Source organism: Rhinolophus sinicus, linkage group LG11, assembly GCF_036562045.2.
Source record: "Rhinolophus sinicus isolate RSC01 linkage group LG11, ASM3656204v1, whole genome shotgun sequence".
Taxonomy (NCBI): domain Eukaryota; kingdom Metazoa; phylum Chordata; class Mammalia; order Chiroptera; family Rhinolophidae; genus Rhinolophus; species Rhinolophus sinicus.
The window spans coordinates 57765968-57784556 of NC_133760.1; the positions used below are offsets into that span (position 1 = coordinate 57765968).

Genomic DNA, 18589 nt, shown 5'->3' on the forward strand with positions numbered 1-18589 from the left:
TCAATAAGAAAAGGGTAACAACCCAGTAGAAAAGATGGGCAAAAGATAAGAATATGTGAGAATATCCTCAGCTTCACTCATAAGGAGATCAATGCAAATTAAAACTACGTTGTGATACCATTTCCACTTATTGACAAATATAAAAAGTTTTATAACCTACTGTGGGAAAATGAGTAGCGTAAAATAAAATAACCTGCATAAAAGGCAATTTCACAAAATCTTTCAAAGTTACAAATGCTTATACTCTTTGACCTAGTAATTCCTCTTCTCAGGAATTGTCATTCAGCTGTTCTGGCACAGGGACATTGATGTATGTATTTGATTATTAAATGAATCACTGGCTGTAAAAGCAACAGATTGAAAACAACTTAAATATTGATCAGTGAGGAAACAGTAAAATAAACAATCTCACATCCGTATGGTAAGATAATCTGTAACCATTGAAGAAGGAAAAGTGAAAGGAGGGCCCGTTATGTATGGACGTGCTCTGCAAGGTATTTTGCCAGGTGTAGGATGTGTGCTGCCAACTGTGCAAAAAAGAAAAATGTGTTTGTGTGCATTTGCTCATCTATGCTTAAAATATCTCTAAAAACATACACTGGAACATCGATAACATTGCTTTCCTGTGGTGGAAGGGATTCAGATGTTGGGGGACAGATGGAGAGAAAAATGTTTCAAGACATTGTTTGAATTTTGAACCACGTAAATATTTTATACTTTGACACTAATATTTGAGTATGGCTGTATCTTCCTTTGATAGTCTGTATTTGGGATACTCTATAGTCCCAATTCTCTAGGTATGCTCATTAATGTAAGATCTCATTCATCTGAAAGTCAACACAGAACTCCCTGCCACACACACACACACACACACACACATACACACACACACACGCATACACTCACCCTTTCCTAGAAACTGGATAAGTTAAGGAAATGGCAAAATATATTTCCAAAGTCCACGTACAAAAGAAAGCTTAGGTAGCTCACAGACAGGAAGTCTATTGGACTTCGTTTGATCTACTTATCGGAGACAATGATATCAAGCTTGGTAAAATGATTTACTCACAGTCGGTAAGAAGGGGCGGGGCTGACTGACAGCACTGAGGAGTGTGTTAGCTGAGATGCTGGAGAAAAAACAAAGCCAGACCAAGGGCTCACGAGAGCAGCATGTGGGTTTGTGCAGAGCAGGAGTGAACCTTCTCAGAGATCAGATCTGTAAGACTGTCATGTCCTGCTTTAGTCTTGAAGGACTCAGACCACGTTCAGGTACGCTCAGGAGGATCTGCTGAGGCTGATTTTCATCCCTATTGGTTAAGTGGCATAAAACAAAAACAAAAAACTTTTGCTAATAAACAGTATAAAACTTGGGCTCTCTGGAAAATAGAACAATATATTTCAGATAGGTGGTGTTTTGAAATATGGTTTTAAAAAAGCTTAACTGGAGATATCAAAAATGGCAGAATCGCTGGTCAATGATGCCTTTCTCTACGGAACACAGTACAATTTCAATATTAAGACTCAACTAATAAAAACATCAATATCTAAATTTGACAGGAGATGGGCAAAAATGAGGCAAGTAAAAATTCTAACACAAAGAGCAATTTTATAATGCATAAGAGCCCACGAGACATTTTTAACTTTTCTGTAACTCCAAAACACGATCAAAGTGTAAATAATGAGAAATATCTATTAGCAAAGAAATGAGAGGAATCATAACAGCCATTAATCTAAAGCAGATTAGAATAAAAGAGACTAACATACAGATTAATTGCATCTGTGAATGTGAAAACCTGTGGGCAGCACTGCTTTCTCTTGGGAAACATTTCTTTCCCCTTTGCAGACCTTTGGCTTTAAGTGCATGCAGCTTTCTTCCCAGTCTATGGTCCTGACGACAAATGAGAGGCTAAAGGCAAGCACCTAGCCCATACCGAGCTGTCCATCAAATCACTATCGCTTCACTCCAGTTGCAGCAGAAGATGTGGTGTCTACCTGACCTGGGCTAGATGAGTCACAGCTCTTTCTTGGCGTTTTTGAAACTGGACTTGGAGGAGGAGAGTCATTCCTTCCTTAGTGGCAGAAATTAAGGAACCTGCACCGCTGGAGCTCTCACCACCCACGTGGAGGAAGCCAGGTTGCAGAAGAGGGCGGAGCCAGTATTAGGAAGAGGCTGGGATGAGACAGTGGAGAGCAAACCAGGCATGCTACTGCCTGCTTCCCATCTTGGGGTCCCATGGGGGAAGCGGTGCTCCCTTTGGCCTAAATTAGTTCAGGTTGGGTGTCTGTCCTTCACAACGCGAAACATGCTGTCTAATAACAGAGAAAGAAAGGGAGACAGAGCAAGCTAACACATTTATTTGCTTCCACCTTCATTTCAATGGCTGTGTAATGATGATACATGATTCTAAAAAGGAACTGATAATATTCAAAAGATGACAAAATAGAATGACGACAGCTTTTAGAACATAAATCATAAAATCCTGGAATAGGGAAGTATTTTTAAGTCCTTAAGGAACCTATTCCCCCAAAGACCATCTTTCTGGTTGAGTGAGCAATCACTTGGAAGAAAAAATAGAATGATTTTTCACAGGTTCAAAGGCCAGGGAGAGACATTTGCTCACCATTACATATTTCATCTGTAAATAACATTTAAAAGTTATTTTTAGCTGCTTACTGTGTAGGAAAATCATGTTGAAAAGATTTCATTAAACACTCTGAAAGCTACTAGGTGGGTATCATGAGCAGTACAATGCTGGACTCAACACCATGTACGAGACTCAAAAAGAGAATGACTGAAACACACACACATTTAGATGTGGAACAATTAGTACAAAACTTCGTGTCAGAGAAAGGCGTTCAAAATTTCTCAGTGTTTAATGTAAATTGAGATAAGAATGTTTTTGTTAGTTACCTTTGTAGAATTGATTTAAATAAAGCTATTTAAACTCGTTTTAGAAAATAGTCCATGTAAATACAGTCTACATATGGAAAGGCATAATTGTTAAAGCAAAACAGAAAAACGAAAACAGAAATACAGAAGGGAGAACAATTCAGTGCAGTGAATTTCAGCCATACCTATTTCTCAGAAGATAAAATTCACCTCTCAGGAAAAGTCTCATTCTATACTGAAAAGCAGAGCCAAAATATAAAGTTTCAAAATAGAAGATAACTACGACACTACTACCAAATTACAGGGAAAGTGTAGATGATATTCCCTGCACTAGGTGTCAATGCATAAACTGTTAATCGTAATAGCCACTATATAAGAGAAGGAAAAGGCACAATACAAAGAATACTTGAACAATTTTATATTCAATCAAGCAACTTAGCACTAAAACAATTAATGGAAGCGTGTTTAAGATGGAGGAGAGTATGGCAGCCATCAGAACTCTCCTTGCAGACCTCCAAGTTCATGGACTCAGTGAGGAGAGTGCCAGCTGCTGGGCTGTGAAATCCATCACCGTGGGAGGCTGTGCCAACACAGGCTGCTCCCATGGGATCTAAGGCACGCCCATTCCTGGAGACAAGGGATTCCTCTGACCAGAACGTCAGCTTGAGGACTCCCTGATGCCTTCCCAAGGCTCCTTGACTAGGTGGCAGTGCAAAATGCCTCCACCCATCTTCTCTCCCTCTTTCCTTCCCTCCAGGTCAGGTGTGCATTGTGCTTGATGACTCTCCCAGCCTCCTCTGGCTCCCTCTCCATATTCTCTCCCAGGTGATAGTCTGGTCTGCTTCTCTGATAACCCAGACCACCCTGGAGAGAGTGACAAAACAGTGCATTTGTGGTGAGAGCTGCACAATACCACTTTGGCAAGTTCAGGTAGCAGGCACGCTAGAGCCTTAACATTTCAGATATGGCAGGAGAAGAAAGTCAGAATTAGACTTAACAGTATAGTGACTTTCCAAGGTGGGTAGAGCCCAGGGGCAAACATGGATTTTTTTTTTTGGCAGAATTCAGCACTTTGAAAAGACCCCAAATATGACCTCAAATGCAGAAAGCATTAGGCCCCAGGTAGTAGCTGTGGTTGGCTCATCTCTTCATCTAGTGGGAGGGATTGGAGAGTAGAATCAAGCTTCCCAGGAACAGCGATGGGTGAGGTGGAGCAGAGATCCAATCCTCGCGGAGATTACAGCGAGAAAGGACACAGAAGCTCTATGGCATGGGAAGGTCACGGTAGGGAAGCGATGACCCAGGAGGCTGTCTCAGCCTCCACAAATAATCTTTAAGAAGCAACCGCATTCATCACAAACTCCTTATACAGCACTGAGACCCATAGTGGAATTCTTGTTGGTCGGGATTATCTCAAAACGAGTGGTGGCAGGGACTGACATCAACAAGCTTAACTAATTCATGAAAAATATCAAAGACTTGGACAATTCCATTATTCAGGCAATTTTAACACATTGTTATGAAATTAGATGAGAAAACTTCCGAATAGCAGGAATTCTTCCCAACACATTCTCTAACCATAATTCATTTGAGGAAGAAATTAATAAGAATATTAACAAATTCCTTCATTTCTTGGGATATTAAAACACATTTTTTATAAGTAAAAATTGACTTTGGAAAGAAGTTAAGATTCCATAAAAATCTATTTTAAAGTACTATAAACACAGCTCTGCATATCAAAATGTGTTGGGATGTGGCCAAAACAGTGTTTAGAAGAAAATGTACTCACTTAAAGATCTTTAATAAAAAGCAATTTAAAAAAGAGACATTAATGAAAAAACAATTATCTAAAAATTATCTGTACATTTCTAGAATAGAACGAAATATTAGTCTAAAGCAAAATAGGAAAATAATCTAAAAGCATACATTAATAACATGGAAAATAATTGGTATAAATTATACATAAAATTAAGAGCTAGTGATCTGAAGAGAAGAAAATTGATAAGCCTCTGATTAATATAATTTAAAAGACATATAATAATAATAATGCATAAAGAGATTTCTATGGCTAGTCATACATCTTCCATTATATCATTTGGATAGCTATAGCATCTATCAATGAAAAACATCAACGTACACACACACACACACACACACACACGAAAAATCCTAACGTTCCCTGCATTAATCTCCTTTGCTGGCCTCTTCTCTTTCTGGCCATCAAATGTTGGATGGGCCCATACTCCAACCTCTTAGATTCATCCCTAGGTGATCTCCTCTGGTCCCTTGACTTGAAAGATAATCTACTTAAGTTCAACCTTCCAATTTGTTATCTCTATCCTTGACCTTTCCCTTGAGCTCTAGATGTTTATATTTAACTTCCTACTCAACAGCTCTACTTCACCGTCTAGTAAGTGTCCTTTAAACACCTAAAATAGAGCGCTCTACAGGCACCCACTCACGGCTCATTCCTCCCCCAGTTTTCTTTCCTTTAGGAAATGGTACCACGGTTCCTTCAGCAATTCAGGTATCAACCCTAGACATTATGCTTGATGCCTCTCTCTCTCATCTCATCTCACATGGAATCCATCAACTAGTCCTACTGACACGATCTCTGAACACATCTACATTTCAGCTGCTGTTTACCACCTCCATTGCCCACTTTAAATATCTTCACCTTCTCTTGCCTAGACGTTGCGTTGACTCTAATGGCATCCTAACCAGCCTCCCTGCTTCTACTCAACACCCACTCCCTCTGAAGACTGGGTGATCCCTCAAACACTGCCCCACCACACAGAAAGGAAAGTTCCGTCTTCCTCAGATCACATGGCTAACTCCTTTTCTCCTGCTTACATGCCAGATCACATTATCCAAAATGGTACTTCATTGCCACCACCCGCCGTCTCTCCCTTTTCCTACTTTATTTTTCCTCACCGCAGTTATCACTACCTCAGATTGCAGTATTTATTTGTATGCGTGTTTATTGTGTATTTAGCTCTCCCTCTGGGGGCCAGAACAGTGCCCCTTGCCCATATTCACCTGTATTTCCTGTTACCTTTTAAAAAAATCTACTCAGAATCAGCAATTCCTAAAAATATCTAGGCAGGAAGGTGGAATGGAGGCCTGGAAATGGTAATGAATTGTTTGAGGTTATGGGAGGCCCCCGTATGTCATGGTCAGAGGCAGGTCCAATGAGCACAATAGTTTCAATACGTGCTAGGGATTCAAGTTGTCACACAGGACTGAGAAGCTATGACCTCCACAGGAAAAGCTGTACTAATGACAACCCGCTAGAAATATAGGCAAGGCCTGGCAGAACTAGCTGTCCTCCATAAATATGCGAATGGAAGGTTACTTTGACTTGGACAATCTGTCTCATTCTTGGGTGAAGCTAGAATGGAGTCTTTATTTCTCAAAGTGAATCTCAAAGTATAAACAAAGCATGTTAGCTCTAATCCAGCTCGAGTCACAGGGGAGAAACTTAAATCAAAGGCAGGATTACAGAGTTAGGTTACGGCTTCTCACTACTCCAGGCACAGAGTATGGGGAAGTGTTGAGAGAGAAGCGGGGGAGTCATGCTCTCAGTCCACAAAGCCGCAAGGAAACTGGCTGTACTCACGTTTGGTCAGCAGAGGAACAGCCATTTTCGGTGGGTTCTAGTACGTTCAGGAGTAGTATCCTGGACAGGGGTTCATGTCCTGAAGCTTTGGACATTCACAGCCAGCCAGCCTCTGGATCATGTCTTTTCTGGAGAACCACAAGGTGGAGTTCTGACCCTTTTCAAGAGTGTTTAGGCATTCCAGGCTCCAGTAACCCACCGGGATTTTAAATATAGATAGCACAAATCCAATAACAACACTCTTCCATTTCAAACATAGCATTGGCACCAGAACTCAAACTGCTGTACTAAATTCAAGTTACATCCTCCAGTTCTATATTTACAGACCACAGGCTTTAGAAAATTTAGAGGACAATCTGGAAAGCAAAGGAAGAAAATTTCATTCCAAAATAGGATTTGCTTGGGAGACTCCAAGTCCCCATAAGAGAATTGTCCTGGAGACCCTTACCATGACAGCCACACAAGTACACCGAGAGCCGGGATAGAGGCAAAAGACACATGTTCTTCTTGTCATATGATAAATCTAGAAATCTTATTTTGTTCCATTAAGAAGTGAAAACTTGGGAATAGACTTATGAGAAACTCGAGTTAGGTGATTTGTTCTCTTTATATCCTCTTTGGAGAAATGTCTCTCCATGGCTATTGTATATTTACTAATTGGATTGTTTGTTTGATGTTGAGTTTTGAGAGGTTTTCTTAAATATGTATTTTAGATACTAGTTCTTTGTTCAATATGTGGTTTGCATATATTTTTCCCAGTCTGTGGCCTGTCTTTCCATCCTCTTAACATGGCTGTGACACAGCAAAAACTTATTAATTTTGATGAAGTCCCATTTATTAAGTCTTTCTTTTATGGACTGTGCTTTTGGTCTGCAGGTCTGAGAACCAGCAACACCAGTGTCCAGGGCAGGAGAAGATGGATGTCCCAGTTCAAGCTGAGACAGCAAACTTGCCCTTGCCCAGCTCTTTGCTCTCGTCGGGCCTGCAACCAGATGGGTGAGGCTGACCTGGGTTTCCCCAGCTTTCCTGAGATAGAACATCGGGTAAGTTTAAGGTGTTCAATGTGAGTCTTTGATACACATACGAAAAAGCGAAATGATTACCTCAATAAAGTTAGTTAATACACCTATTACCTCATTTGTTTTGTAGTGAGAACATTTAAGATTTACCCACTAAGCAACTTTCAAGTATATAGCATAGTATTGTTAACTGTAGTTACAATGCGGCATACTAGCTCCCCCAAATTTATTCATCTTATAGCTGGAAGTTTGTAGCCTTTGACTAATATCTCCCCGTTTCTCCCAAATCCAACCCTGGCAACAACCATTCTACTCTCTGTTTTAAGAATTCAGCTTTTAGTAAGTATCCACATATAAGTGATATCATACAGCATTTGTATTTTTTCTGTATGATTTATTTCACTTAGCATATCGTCATTTTTATGGTGGAATAATAATAATATATATATATATATATATATATATATATATATATATATATATATATATATATATTTTGTCTTCATTCATCCATTGTTTCCATATCGTGGCTATTGTGAATGCTGCCACAGTGAACACTGGGGAACAGATCTCTCTTCCATATCCTGATTTCATTTCCTTTGGATCAATACCCAGAGGTGGGATTGCTGGGTCATATGGTAGTTCTATTTTTAATTTTTTTGAGGAACCTCCATACTGTTTTCCATAGTGATTGTACCAATTTACATTCCCACTAACAGTGAACAAGGGTTCCCTTTTCTCCACACCTCACCAGCACTTGTTGTCTCTTGTCTTTTTGATAACAGCCATTCTAACAGGTGTGAGGTGGTATGTCACTGTGGTTTAGATTTGCATTTCCCTGGTGATTAGTGCTGTAGAACATATATTCCGGTAACTGTTGCCCTTTTGTATGTTTCTGGAAAATTGTCTATTGCGTTCCTCTGCCCGCTTTTTAATCAGATTATTTTATAATATTTATTTATTTATGGTATTGAGTTGTAGGAGTTCCTTATATATTTTGGATTTAACCCCTTATCTGATGTATTGTTTGCAAATATTTTCTCCCATTCTACAGGTTTTCTTTTCACTTTGTTGACTGTTGGCTGTGCAGAAGCATTTTAGTTTGATGTCAGTCCTACTTTATTTGTGCTTTTGTTGCCTGTGCTTTTGGTGAAACATCCAAGAAATTATTGCCAATACCAATGTCAGGAAGATTTTCCCCTATGTTTTCTTCTGGGATTTTCACAGTTTCAGGTCTTACATTTAAGTTTTTAATCCATTTTGAGTTGATTTTTGTGTATGGTATAAGATAAAGGTCCAATTTATTTCTTTCCCATGTGGATATCCAATTTTCCGACACCATTTGTTGAAGAGACTATTCTTGCCCCATTGTGTATTCTTGGCTCCCTTGTCTATGATCGGTTGACTATGCATGTGTGTGTTTATTTCTGAGCTCTCTATTCTGTTCCATTGGGCTCTATGTCTGTCTTTATGCCAGTGCCATAGGTTGTTTTCTTTTTTAAGACTTTATTATTTTTAGAATAGTTTTAGGTTCACAGCAAAATTAAATGACGGCACAGAGATTTCTCGTATACTCACCCCCACACATGTATATATAGCCTCCTCCATTTTCAACATCCCTCACCAGAGGGGTCCATTTGTTACAACAGATGAACCTACATGGACACATCACAATCACCTAAAGTAGTAGTTTATGTTAGGATTCACTCTTGGTGTTGTACATTCTATGGAATTGGACAAATGTATAATGACCTATACCCATCATTCTAGTATCATACAGAGAAGTTTCATTGCCCGAAAATTCCTTTGAGCTCCACTTATTAACCTCTATCTCCCTACCCCCACAACCTCTGGCAACCACTGACCTTTTTACTGTCTCCATAGTTTTGCCCTTTCCAGGGTGTCATATAGTTGGAATCATACAGTATGTAGCCATTTTAGATTAGCTTCTTTTACTTAGCAATATTTATGTAAGATTCCTCTATGTCTTTTCAGGCTTGATAGCTCACTTCTTTATGGCATTGGATAATATTCCATTGTGTGGATAGACCACAGTTTATCCATTCTCCTACTGAAGGACATCTTGGTTGCTTCCATGTTTTGGCAGTTATGAATACAGCTGTTATAAACATCTGTGTGCAGGATTTTGTGTGGACATAAGTTTTCAACTCCTTTGGGTAAATACTAAGGTGACTGATTGCTGGATCATATGGGAAGAGTATGTTTAGTTTTGTAAGAAACCAACAAACTGTCTTCCAAGATGGCTGCACCATTTTGCATTCCCACCAGCAAGGAATGAGAATTCCTGTTATTTCCCATCCTCATCAGCATTTGGCCATTCTCACAGGTGTATAGTGGTATCTTCTTGTTGTTTTAGTTTGCATTTCCCTGATGACGTAGGATGTGGAACATCTTTTCATATGCTTATTTGTTATCTGTATGTCTTCTTTGGTGAGGTATCTGTTAAGATCTTGGCGCCATTTTTTAATTGGGTTGTTTGTTTTCTTGTTATTGAGTTTTAAGGGGCTTTTTTTGTTTGTTTGTTTTTTATATTTTTTGGATAACAGTCTTTTATCAGATGTGTCTTTTGGAAATATTTTCTCCCAGTCTCTGGTTTTTCTCCTCATTCTTTTGACATTGTATTTCACAGAGGATAAGTTTTAATTTTATTGAAGTCCAGATTATCAATTATTTCTTTCATGGGTTATGCCTTTGGTGTTTTATCTAAAGAATCATCACCATACCTGAGGTCATCTAGGTTTTCTCCTATGTTACATTTTAGTTTTATGGTTTTGAGTTTTGTAATTACATCTATGATCCAGATTGGATTAACTTTTATTAAGGGTGTAAAGGTCTGTGTCTAGATTCTTTTTGTTTGCATGTGGCTGTCCAGTTGTTCCAACACCATTTGTTGAAGGGACTGACTTTGCTCCATTATATAGCCTTTGTTCTTTTGTCAAAGATCAGTTGACCATATTTATGGGAGGCTATTTCTGGCCTCTCTGTTCTGTTCCATTCATCTTTTCATCTATTCTTTAAACAATACCACACTATTAATATATCTTTATAGTAAGTTGAGTAGCGTCAGTCCCTTGTGTTGTTCTCCTTCAATATTGTATTGGCTATTCTGGATCTTTTGCCTCCCCATATAAAATTTAAAATCAGGTTGTCAATATCTACAAAACAACTTGCTGGGAGGACTCTCACTGTTAAAAACTCTTATAAAAATAATGCCAAGTTGAACAGTTTGAACAAGGACATCCAGGTCTCTGGGTGAACCAGCTGGTGTTATTGGAACAACATAGCAGTGTGAGATCTACAGCATGCAGGAGGTTGGGTGTAGGGTTGCCCGATGGCACAGCTTATAGATAATCATTCCAATCCCAGTCCATGTCATTGGCAATCCTTCGAGTTGTGCAGCTCACAACACGGTCCTCTGTATGGAACAGCCCCGGGTGGGTAGACATCAACCTCATTTTCCTTGGATAGTGATATCTGTTCATTAGTGAGACCAGCGTCAACTCAGAGAGATAGAAACAAACTTCAATAGCCTAATGAAAACAGTAATTTCATTACAGAAAAAAGGTCTGTAGGGATGCAGTTCAGAGCTGGTCTGGCCACTCATCTCCATGAAGTCCCCAGCCACACAGACACTGGATTTCTTCCAGCTCTCCAGTTTGTTGGCCCTCAAGTGTGAACCTCATCCTTCATCCATGAAGCATATGTCTTCCAGGCAGCAGAATAGAGGCAGGGACAAAAAAAGAAAAAAAAAAAGAAAAAGAAAACAAAAAAAAGAGAGGCGATGGGAAAATACCAAAAATCTCCTAAGAGATTTCAAATAGCTACTGCATGACATTTCTGCTTCCATCCCTTTGGCTAGAACTTTCAGGAGTAGGGATACGAAAGCTTAGGCTGTTCCTTCTCTGGTCTACGGTTATTGTTAAGGGGCAAAGAGAAGCAGTTCCCATAAGTTGGTGCTGATGCTTTGGCCTTAATCTTACAGAAACTTCTGAGGTCCCCAGAGAAGAAAACAATAGAGACTAAATCGGAAACCTAGAATCATAGGCTTTGATGACTAGATTTTAAAGATATGGACAATTAGGTAAAAATCATGCAGCTAGTTTATTTAAAAAGTAGGATTGAAAATCATGTTTCCTAATTCCTAGTTCCGTGATCTCTTCGTGATATATTGCCTCACAGGGAAGGTAGTCCTTCTGCCTTCGCATACTAAACGTGGCTGCAAATTCTTTGCAGTTCCTCTCCTCAAGTGGTGGAGTTTATGTTTCTAGTCCTTGAATCTGAGCTGGACTTGAGACTTGCACTGACCAATAGAATATGGCAGGAGTAATGCATATATCTCAAGCTTAGGTCTCCAGAGCCTTGCAGCTTCCACTCTTGCTGTCTTGGAATGCAGTTGCCATGGGAACAAGCCTGCGTTAGCCTCTGGAGGGGCTCTGGGGAGGAGATCTGAGGCACCTTGGCTGACAGTTGCAGCCATGTGAGACCATCCTGGACTAGGCAGCCCTGGGCTGGCCTGCCACTTGAAACCAAACACATAAACGAGCATAGTTGACCCTCCAGCTGTACTTAATGTGCCAAGCCATAGAATGGAGAGCCAGACAATTATTTTTTAAGGCACAAATTTGGGGGTTTACTATGGAGCAATAAATAACTGGTACACTTCGAAACACATCAGTCATATTTCTTGAGTTTTTTCAAAGCCTCACAGCGAAAGACCACGCAATTTGTCCTGTTCTTTGGTGTCCTGTTGTGCCAAGAGGGAAAGCTGTGGTTCATCAATCCTTCATACAACACAGAATTCTTGCTGAACATTAAACAGGATGTTTGATCACATTTGTACTAATAAGCTTGATTTAATTGAAATAATGCCTAAGTATTATTCTCTCATTTCCCACATGATGAAACAAGTGAAGTTGCTTGTTTTTTGGTCACAAAGTTAATATGACTGGTTTAATAATGGAGCTAGACTCAGCAAGGTGCAAGCAGAATTGTCTTTATTCTTTCTTACACCTATTCCTGTAAAACCTGCTCTATCAGCTTTTCCACCACCTCTGAGTGAGCTCTTGGGCAAGTTCAGGGGCATTTCCAGGTAAGAAAGGGCAATCTACCACCAAAACTCTGGGGCATTGAGTCTTTCAGTACTTCTTTCCTTCTGGGTAGTCTCTCCTCTGGCAGGAAGCCCTGGCTAGCTCCCTCCGTGGGATCCACAGAGCGCACAGAAGGGAACATCTGTAGAGAGGTGTCCCTTGTGTCCTGCGTGTGCCCTCTTAGGGCAGGCATCCAGCCAGAGCCTCTTGTCCTTGTAACTTTCAAACATAAGGCATGTGCTACTTCCTGATATGTCAAGTTCTCCAAATTATTCTCTTGAATCTCTTCAGTCGGCTCAAAGTGGGTGGTAAACACCATTCACGAGGAGGGAAAGGAAAACCACAATAGACCCAAAGTCCCTCTAAAGAAGTTCCTGTTCTCCAGCATCTTCAACCTCTTAGCAAATTCTTAGCCTTTTCTTGTCTCCCACTGAGATGTGAGACAAACCTAAAGTGGAAAAACCAGGTTCCCAGTCTCTTATCCTCCACTGCCTAGATGGTCTGATACTATTGTATTGCTCTTGGAAACTGAGAAACAGCATAAACAAATACATGCAAGTGATGATAGCTATCGTTTGTTGTTGGCCTACAATACGCATTACCTTATTTAGTCCTTATACTCATCTATCAAAGAAGGTATTTTATTTTACGCAAGAGGAAATTGAGGGTACAGATTGATGAAGAGCCTTTCCCAGGATCACATGACTAGTAACTTGTGGGAACCCAGATTCAAATCAACTCTAGGCTGTCTAGATCTACAATTCCCGCCCTGCAGTAGATCACACAATTTCTGTCTGTGAAGTACACCGAGTATATTTACAGAGGCTATATATCTATCAGGTGAAGAATGGTAGAACCAAGGCTGACACAGAGGGCTGGCGGGGGTTAGAGCACAGGGAAGGTGTGACCCACTGAGATGTGAGTACCTCTGATTGACGTGCTGCTGGAAAGGGGAAAGGGAGCCAAGACCAGAACAATCTGTCTTAGTCTCAGGAAAAGGTAAACATTTGAAAATAAAGGGGACAGAAAATTACAATCCAGGAAGCAATATTTTCTAGATGAGGCCGTGTGAGTGTGTGTGTGTGTGTGTGTGTGTGTGTGTGTGTGTTTAAATAAGGTTAAGAGAATTGAAGAACTGAATTTGATGGCGGGGAAGGAAGAGAAGAAATAAAGGGAATAGCTTCCCAGGTTGGAGATACGACTATGATTCTCAATTTTAATTTAGAGTAAGCTTGCCCTGTGGTGTGACAACACAATCAATCAGTAGCTAATAAATGCTATTGGTAGCTGATGTTCTAACTGAAGAATCAGAGCATCAGACCAGGCAAAGGTATAAATCTTTGGACTCCAAAGAGACCAGACACAGCTGATATTTATGAAAATTTCTCCTTGCTCTATTATTAGGTATCTTCTTTGAACCTAGTTTTCTTGCCAACACCTGATAGCTTCGTTTCTCATCTAGTTCTTGAACTCAACACATCTTGCTAATGACCTAGAATCTAAACTCAGCATTGATTTTTGAGGTTTTCTATTTATGGTGCCCAAAGGATATCCTCCTGTAATCCCCACTTATGGTCCACCTGGGGTATTAGCCAGCTGGTGTTGGAGACTGAGAATAAAGGTCTGTGGGTTTGGAGCTGGATTGTAAGGCCTTACCTGAGTCTGCCAGGCATTGAAGATCCAAGGCATGGATTTAAGCCCAAATCCTTAGAATGTATATGATGCTAAATCTGTGTGAGCAAGCTCAGGCACCAACTCTGAAGGAAAAACACTAGGCCTAAGAGAGGGGACAGAGCCAAGAGCAATAACCAGAAAGAAATTAAGTGGTCGAGGTCAATGTGAAAATTATTAGTTTTGGAAATTTTTTTCTGCAAACGTCGGGTGGCGTTTCGACAATTTATAGGAGTGGAAATGCTGGTTTGAAGTTCATAGATAAGGGAGTGCCACATTACCACGTGGCCTGACATGCCAGCAGTGCTTGAGGGCACATGAAACAAGGGCCATCATTTATGTGACAGAAGTATATGTGGGTGTTCCTCACATAGAAAGCTGACCCAGTTGGGTTCCTGCCGTTTCTTTTTTATGTAGAATTCTGCTGGTCTCACATAGGGTGCCAATGTTTCTGCTGCCACACCCCATAGGGTGGGCCAAACCCCTCACCCTAGGTAGAGAGTGTGATAGGTTTGGGTTTATTATTTAGCAACTATTCACAACCCTTCCCCACCCACTATGAGCAAAACACTTCTGATCCATTATGTTGGGCTTGGCCATGTGACTTACTTTGGCCAATGGAACGTCACTAAATATGATGAAAATGAAACTGAGTCTTAAAATTACTTTCATGGTTTGGCTTGAATCTTGCACTCAGGTGATCCTTTATGGGAAAACGTGACTTGCTTAGCCTCTGTTTCTTCCTTTCAGCTTGGGTCCCTGAACAAGCTCACATACCACAGACCTGCATAAATCTGTGCCCTAGATTCAAGCCCATCCAAATGCAACCTGAAGCGCAAATGCACACAGCCCCTTTCAGCTGGACAGCAGTCAACACACAGATCTTTGGACATGAGAATAAGTGAGAACCACTGAGTTTTGAGCAGTTTGTTACAAAGCATTATTATGGCAGTAGTTGACTAAGACAGTGGGCTTAGCAAGACCTTATATAAATCCTCAAAAATAGCAGTCCCCACGGCAGTCATATAACCTGGTCAAGCAGGGAAGGATAGTTTACAGACTTTACGGAATTGGCACCTGTTTCGATTGGAGTTGCCTGTGTCCAGAGTATTTTCTTTTATAGAGTATTGCCTGGGACATCTGTTAGATTGGGAAGGAGGGCATGGTAGCATGGAAAAAATATGAAGAAAAATAAAGGAAAACGATCCTCCTTTTGAGATGTGTCAACAAAATGTATGTACACATTCAAACTTTAGTCTTTAGGGTATTACCTTCAAGTGTTTGCCTTATTCAAGTACCTACTAGCCAACTATTATCTGTTCAATATTTTTTTGTGGACTTACTCATTTAATTAAACAGAGATTACATATTTTTTTCTAATTTATATCTATAAAAGAAAAAGTATACATGGTAATAAAAATATTAAAAGCAGTCCGTTTACTTGTTACTTAATTTTTTTTCAAAAAACATAAATTCTTCTCTCCCAATGGTGATCCCCAACTCTTAACATGGCCTCCTTTGAAACAGCAATTAGAATGTCCCCAAACCTGCCCTGGTGGTCTGTTTCTTCTTCCACTTGTCAGATGTCCCAGCATTGCCTGGGACATCAAGGCTTACCTCTGGTTCATTCAGAATGGGGTTTATTGATCCGTAGGAGGTAACTTCTTAGCTGTTATTGCTGAAGTCCAGTGATCTTAGAAGGAAATTACCAGTGATGTACATACCTGAGAGTGTCACAATATGTAGATAAGTGCCCCATCCTTGATTTTACTACCTTAACCGCGATAGATAGTAACTGATTATGGGTGGGCAACAAAGGCCACAGCTTCAAAAGGTGAAATGGGATGTTTGAGTTTGGAGAATAGCAGTCCCCACGGCAGTCATATAACATGGTCAAGCAGTGAAGGAATAGTTTACAGAGTTTAGATGAAAGAAGATTCTGACTAGGAAGAGACTTCCAAAAACAGGATCTTAATGACTGAGAGGCTCAATGGTTAAGGCTTTGGTTTGATTCCCAGCTCTGATAATTATTGACTCTGTATAATAATTTTGGGCAAGTCTATTGTACTTCTGTGTTTTTTCATCTGTCAAATGGGGGAAATACTAGCTCTTAGAATGACTGCAAAGACTGACTGGAGATATGAGTATATCCCGGCAGTGGCAAAAACATGTATACAAGGGGACACTTTGGTCAACGCTGGTCAAGCAGTAGTTCGCCATCATCAGAAGTGTCTGGACGCTGATGGTAACCACTTTGAGCACCTCTTGTCATTGCAGAAGTCACACGTGACTTGTATTCAACTTTTGTTTTCGGTGTATATTGAGTATTACAATTTTAATAGTTTTCCTTTCTTAAAATGTGTATACATTTTTTGGCACTCTCTGTGTAAGCAAAGCATTTATCATAGCCCCTGGCTTACAGGAAATGCTCAGTAAAAAGGAGATACTATTGTTATTATGATTACTTTTATATTATTACGGTTTCAAACAAAAATCCTAGAATTAGAATAGCCTGGAAAGAACAATTAAAGCCACCAGGAGACAAGTGTCTGCAAAAATAAATGTGTGCCTGCTGCATGAGCCACTGGTTGGTAACTGGAGCTCTCCTTGCTGAATGATGGCTGCTCCACTGGAGGTGATGGTATGACTGGGCCTGGCTGTGGTGGTGATGACTCACTGCAGAGTAGGACTTGGGAGATAAGGGGAGTTAGGCTCCTGAGACAGCTCCCAGAACACAGGTTACTTTGCCATCGGGAGGCAGCAGGGAAGGGAGGGGTGGACTGGCAGCCATGTTGCCAGAGCTCCACGGTTGGCTCAGCTTCTCCAATAGCGAGAGAACCTAAGCTGAGGCCACAGTGGCTGTAAAGGGCTAATGTCACACCGCACAGTGCTTTACCTTACTCCCAGCTAATCAGAATTGTCCCTGTTATTATTTTCCTGGAGACACATCAGCCCAGAAGATCTGACTGGTAGAAAAGGAGTGGGGAAGGGGTTAGGTGTGAAGGAAGCTGGAAGTTCATGGGTAGAGTATTGCACTTTCTGGAAGAGACCCCAAACCTCTAAAATCTTGAATCATTTTGCTCTCAAGACGATCCCTATTTCAACCCTTAACAAAAATTCCACTTTTTCTATCACTGGCATCACTGTTCTCTTGGGCACCCAGAAATCAAGCCTACAGCTCACCTGTGACTCTGTTATACTGACCTTCTGATTCCGTCAGTTTCCTTGACTTTATTTTCTTCCATACAATTTTTCTTCCTAAGTGTTTCCTTCCCCTCTTCTCTCACCCTGGGCCAGGCCCTCACTTCATTTCTGAACCCACAAACTAGCTACTGGGTCTCTCGTCTGTTATCTAATCAATCCAGATCCCCATACCCTAGCAGCCTTTTGTAGATATTGTTTTCATCATATCAAAATCTTCCTCAAAAGTCTTCAACCCCTTCTTCTCTAATGTGTGAAGTCTGGACTTTTCTTCATGACTTTCTGGATTGTCTGTAACATGGCCTCTGTCAGCATAGTACCTTTACCCACTTCTCCAGCCATCGAGCCGTTCTTCCTTCTATCCCAACACATGCACCATAGCCCAGTATTGATGTGGTCAGAAAACGTTGCCAAGGCACGTTAGTGTGATTATCCTGATAAATGCCATTTTGCCTGGGATGGGAAACAAGAAATACCTTCTCTCAGAGATGTGCTCACTGAGACCCCAAGGGAGGGCTCAGTATGATGGGAAAGAGAAAGGAATTTTCTGGCTTGGCTCACACTTCATTCCACCTAATATTTATGAAGCATCTTAGGTGGGTGTCAAGGAAAAAGGGACATGATCCCTGCCACTAAAGAGTTTGCAGGAGACAGGGAGGTGACAGTGCAGGCCCCTGTGTAACAGGGCACAGAACAAAGAAATGAGAGGCTTAGTGATGCTTCTGTCCTCTGGAGAAGGTAGGAGACCCTGTGAGGTAGGCAGAGGCAAATATTATCCTCATTTTCATGATGACAAAACGTGTTCACCTGCCTGAGGGTTTCAGTGGCTTGTTTATTGCCACAGAGTGAGTAGTGAGCAGACTAGGGTTTCCTAGTTTGGTGGCCATTTTAATGCACTGTTCTACCTGCAACCAGCAGGACAGTGACAGCCACCAATCATGCTTCGGAGAAATCCCAGCTAAGATGGCATTTGACCCGAGAATCAAAGAATCCAAGAGATTTCAATCATAGGTGAAAGGAGAGGAGACAGAATATTCTAAAAATAAAGAAACTCCGTCAGCAAAGGCAGGGAGCAGGGCAA

General features: G+C 40.7%; 1 long non-coding RNA gene across 1 annotated transcript in view; it reads left to right on the forward strand.

Annotated features, from left to right (window-relative positions):
- LOC141567695 (uncharacterized) overlaps nt 1-15351 on the forward strand; it is a 45989-nt gene extending 30638 nt beyond the window's left edge. The window contains exons 2-3 of the long non-coding RNA XR_012490515.1: nt 7386-7552; nt 15058-15351. This is a non-coding gene — a long non-coding RNA (uncharacterized LOC141567695). The remainder of the gene's footprint in view (nt 1-7385; nt 7553-15057) is intronic.
- The last annotated feature ends 3238 nt before the right edge of the window (nt 15352-18589 follow it).